A 5,546-nucleotide genomic window follows, 5' to 3' on the forward strand; every position below is an offset into this window, starting at 1 on the left:
CTTCCAGGAGATTGAGTAACTCTGTTTTAACATTTAGATCTTTAATCCATTTTGACTTTATCTTACTGCATGGTGATAGACCTGGCTGAAGTTTTAGTTTTTGGCATGTAGAGAACCAGTTTTTCCAGCACCATTTGTTAAAGAGGCTATCTTTCTTCCATCGAGTATGTTTGGCATCTTTGTCAAAGACAAGGTGGCTGAGTGTGTTCATAGGGGCTTCAGCATCTTATAATCTCTTCCATTGATCCTCAGGCCTATTTTGTTGTCTGTACCATGCTGATTTTATCACAGTAGCCTTGTAGTATAATTTCAAATCAGGAATTGCAATGTCTCCTGCCTTGTCTTTATTGCCCAAGATTACCTTTCCTATTCTAGGTCTTTTCTGTTTCCAAATAAATTTTAAGAGTGATTTCTTTAGCTCTGTGAGATATGTTGATGGTAGTTTGATAGGGATTGCATTAAATCTGTACAGCAATTTTGGGAGTATGGCCATCTTCACAATGTTGGTTCTTCCTATCCAGGAGCATGGAATATCTTTCCATTTTCTGAAATCCTCTATGATCTCTTTTTTAAGAGTACTGTAATTTTCCTTGAAAAGATCTTTGACTTCTTTAGTTAGGTTAATTCCAAGGTATTTCATTTTCCTCGGTGCTATTGTTTTTTTTTTTTTGTTTTTTTTTTTGCAGTACCGGGTATTGAACTCAGGACCTTGCACTTGCAAGGGAAGCGCTTATTCCACTGAGCCATCTCCCCGGCCCCCTCGGTGCTATTGTAAAAGGTATTGTTTCTATAATTTCAATCTCAGTGTGTTTGTTGTCTGTGTACAGGAATGCTAATGACTTTAGGGTATTGACTTTGTATCCTGCTATGCTACTGAATTTCTGTATTAATTCTAATAACTTCTAGGTGGAGTTTTTTAGGTCTTCCATGTAAAGTATCATGTCATCTGAAAAGAATCATAATTGAACTTCTTCTTTACCTATTCTTATTCCTTTTATTTGTTTTCTTGTCTAATAGCTCTAGCTAATGGTTCCAGAACTATATTGAATAGGAGTGGTGATAGAGGACATCCTTGTCTTGTACCAGATCTAAGAGTAAAAGATTTCTGGTTTTCCCCATTTAGAATTATGTTAGCCATTGGATTTTCATAAGTGGCTTTTACCAGATTGAAGTAGAGGCCATCTATTCCAATTTTCTGTAGGACTTTGAACATGAATGAGTGTTGGACTTTGTCTAAAGCCTTTGATGCATCAATGGAGATGATCATGTGGTTTTTAGTTTTCGCTCTCTTGATATAATGTATTACATTTATAAATTTTTTAATATTGGACCATCCTTGCATCACTGGGATGAATCCAACCTGGTCGTGGTGTATGATCTTCTTGATGATTTGCTGTATTATATTTGCTGGGATTTTATTGAGGATTTTGGCATCTATGTTCAAGAGGGAGATTGGCCTGTTGTTCTCTTTCTTAGTTGTGTTTTTCCCTGGTTTTGGTATCAGTATAATATTTGCTTCAAGAAATGATTTCGGGGTGATTGCTTTCTTTTCAATTTCATTGAAAAGTATGAGGAGTATAGGGACTACATCTTCTGCAAATTTCTTGCAAGGTTCAGCTGTGAATCCATCCGGGCCTGGACTTTTCTTTGTCGGTAGGTTTTTTATTATGTCTCATATTTCATTTGCAATTATTGGCCTATTGAGAGTGCTTATACCTTGTCGATTCAGCTTTGGTAATTTGTACCTTTCTAGGAATCTGTCCATTTCTTCTGTGTCTTTTATTCTGTGAGAGTAAAGATTCTCAAAGTAGCTATTGATAATCTTCTGAATTTCCACTGGGTCTGTGGTAATTTTACCCTTTTCATTCCTTATTGTTTGCTTTTGAATTTTTTCTTTCCTCTTTTTGATGAGGCTAGCTAAGGGCTTATTGATTTCATTTAATCTTTCAAACAACCAGCTTTTTATTTCGTTAATTCTTTGAACTGTTTTCTTCATCTCACTTGAATTAATTTCTGCTCTAATCTTTATGATTTCTTCCTGTCTTTGGACTCTGGGTTTGGTTTATTCTTCCTTTTCTAGTTGCTCTAAGTGCAGCATTAGGGTGTTTATTCGTTCCCGTTTTTTTTTCCTAATGTGTGAGTTCACAGCTATGCATTTCCCTCTGAGAACTGCTTTCATCATGTCCCATGAAATCTGATAAATTGTTTTTCAACTTTCATTGAATTGTAGATATTGTTGAATTTCTTCCTAATTTCATCTTGACCCACTGGTTGCTGAGTAGTGTGTCATCTAATTTCCATGTATTTAGGGTTTTTTTCTGGTTTGTTTTGTCATTTATTTCCAGTTTCATTGCACTGTGGCCGGTTAATATGCATGGAATGATTTCTGTTCTCTTGCATAGAATTAAGCATGACCTATGGGGCAGCATGTGGTCGATTTTAGAAAATGATCTATGTGCAGCTGAGAAAAATGTGTATTCAGCTGTGTTTGGGTGGAACACTCTTTATATGTCCACCAAGTCCATTTGTTTCAAACTCTGGTTCAGTTCTGTTATTTCTTTGCTAAGTTTTTTTATGGTTAACCTATCTTTTGGAAATAAGGGGGTATTAAGGTCTCCTGTTAAGATTCTGGTATTGGAAATTAGATTTTTCATGTCCATTAAGATTTGCTTTATCTAGTTGGGTGCTCCCGTGTTTGGTGCATACATATTTATGAGTGTTACCTCTTCTTGAATTTTTCCCCTAACCAGGGTATAGTGGCCTCTTTATTTCACTTGATCATTCTTGGTTTGAAGTTGAGACTGCCTGAGAATAGGATTGCTACCCCTGCTTTTTTCTGAGGTGCTAGGGCATGTATTATTGTTTACCATCCTTTGACTTTCAGCCTATGAATGTCTTTATGAGTTCAATGTGTTTCTTGTATACAGCACATTGTTGGATTTTGTTTCCTAATCCACTGTGCCAGTCTATTTCTCTTAATTGGTGAATTGAGTCCATTTACATTTATAGTTAGAATTGAGATGTATTGACTTACAGTTGACATGTTATTTACCTGTTGTTGTTTACTCCTTTTTCTCCTGTGTTTTAATGTTTGTCCTATTTAGTTGGTTGCTTCTGATCTCATTTGTGGAGTTCCGATCATTTTGTTCCCTCTCTAGGACATCTTTCAGGAGCCTGTATTAGCTTGACTTTGTCATCATGAAATTCTTTAGTTGTTCTTTATCATGGAAGTATTTCACTTCTCCATCAAACTTGAAAGAGAGTTTTGCAGGGTATAGTAGTCTGAGCTGGAATTTGTTTTCATAGAGGACTTGAAGTACTCTCCTGCATGCTCTTCTTGCTTTCATGGTTTGTGAAGAGAAGTCGGCCATAAATCTGATGGGTTTTCCTTTGAACGTGATCTGGTTCACTTCTCTAGCAGTCTTCAGTATATTATTCTTGAGCTGAATTTCTGAGATCTTGACTATTGTATGTCTCAGTTTGTTTTCAATTGGGTTGAGGTTACTCGGCGTTCTGTACGTTTGGTTACCTCAATGTCAGATGGTTTCCTCATATTTGGGAAGTTTTCTGCTAGTACTTCTGCCCATATTTTTTTAATGTCATTTGTATTGACTCTTTCTCATTGATGCCTATTAGTCTCACATTGTTCTTCTTTGCATCATCTTGCAGGTGATGGATTATTTTTTCCTGCATCCTAGTTGTTTTTTGGGTGTTTTTAGTGATAGAAAGACAGTGTTTTATTTTTTTCCATAATTTATTGATAAACAAATAGCAATGAGATAGTTTGAAATCAAATTGGTAAGACAGTTTCAATAATTAACACATTGCATACATTCCTCCCAGTGGTTAATTGCTATACAAGATGTGGACATGATATCCTACCTACAAACACCATTAGAACAAATCACTCTATTCATTAAGAGAATATAACTATACATCTATCCTAACTATTTTGAATAAACAGATACAAAATGGACATTCATCTGTATACCCTTTTTTGTTAAGTTCCGTTATTTGAATATTATAGGTGTGTTAATTCAGCAAAATAATCTAAAAGAGTTCAGTAGTCCATAATAGTATTGGGTCTTCCACTTCACTGGCAGTGTCAGAAATTGTTGACCTGAGTCCCCTACAGCTCAACATAACAGCATGGTTTTACTTCTTATATTTTGTTTTCCTAGTCTAGTGTTTTTCAGAGATCCTTTCTTACCTTTTCACTAGCTGCACCAGAGCCTTCAAGATCTGAAACTCTGTCTTCACTTTCACTCAAATGGTTTTGCAAGCTTGTGAGTGAGATTTTAATGTCCTCTATGTCTCTTTGACTCTGCTTCATGCGATCTATTTCTCTCCTGTATTGCTCATTCAAGGAATCCATCATTTTTCTAATCTCTTCTATTTTTTTTAATCAATGTCTTCTTTGGAAGCAGTTATTAATTCTTTTATTGCAGTGTTTTCTTCGGATTGGGTTTCCTCCCTATGTTTCTGTAGTTGATTCTTTACTTCAGATGCTATGAGTTCGGAGAATTCTTTTTTCATTTCAGAAAAGACTTCTTCTGTGAGTTCCTCTATAACTTTCTGCTGTTGCTTATTTACTATTGATGCTATTAATTCATACCTTTGAGCTGAGCTAGTAGAAAAGAATTCTGCTCTGAGTTCCTCTATAACTTTCTGTGTTATTTATTTACTCTCAACGCTATTAATTCATACATTTCAGCTGAGCTAATAGAAAAGAATTCAGCTCTTAGTTCCTCTATAACTTTCTGCTGTTGTTTTTTTTTACTATCGACACTGTTAATTCATACATTTTAGCTGAGCTACTGTCATCTGTACTTGTTCTGGGTGTGCCTTGGGTTTCCTCCACATGTTTCTGCATTTGATTCTTCCTGAAGATGCTATTAATTCAGGGATTTCTTTTTTATTTCCTTATCTGAGTTCCTCTATACCTTTCTGCAGCTGTTTATTTCAGAAGCGGTTGATTCATTGATTTCAGCTGTGTGCTTCCCAGTTTGTTCTGTGTTAGTGTCCTCTGCACTTGTTATGGGTGGACTTGGGGTCTGAGATTGCATTTTTCTCCTTCTGGTTGTCATTTTGTGTAGCACTATCTTCTGACCTTTTTTGTACATCTTTGGTGCAGTTATAACCTTAGCACCTACTGAAATTCAGGTGTAGATCTACAATTTTGGATTTATCCTGCTGTGCCTGGCTTGCATGTGGCTTCTGTGCTCAGCTCCTTCCTGCTGCTGCCCTTGGGGGTGAACCTGTTGTGCCCTTCTGGCAAGACGTTCTACTCTTGGACTAGCTGGGTGGCTTTGTCCCATACTCTCTCTGCAGAGATTGCAGCTGAAGAGTTTCACCCCAGGCCTGTATGCCAGGCCTGAGCTGAGTCTGGAGGGGACAACGCTGAGTACTGGGGAGAGGAAGCTCTCCCGCACACTCAGTGGGCCTGGGCTAGGGCTGGATCTGGTGGTCCCCAGAACACTGCAGAAATTCTCACTGGGTGGGCAGGGTCAGGGAGTACCTTGGAGTGGGGGTCCCAAGGGGGTGGA

The sequence above is a fragment of the Octodon degus genome, unplaced genomic scaffold, assembly GCF_000260255.1.
Source record: "Octodon degus isolate 3935 unplaced genomic scaffold, OctDeg1.0 scaffold00347, whole genome shotgun sequence".
Lineage (NCBI taxonomy): Eukaryota > Metazoa > Chordata > Mammalia > Rodentia > Octodontidae > Octodon > Octodon degus.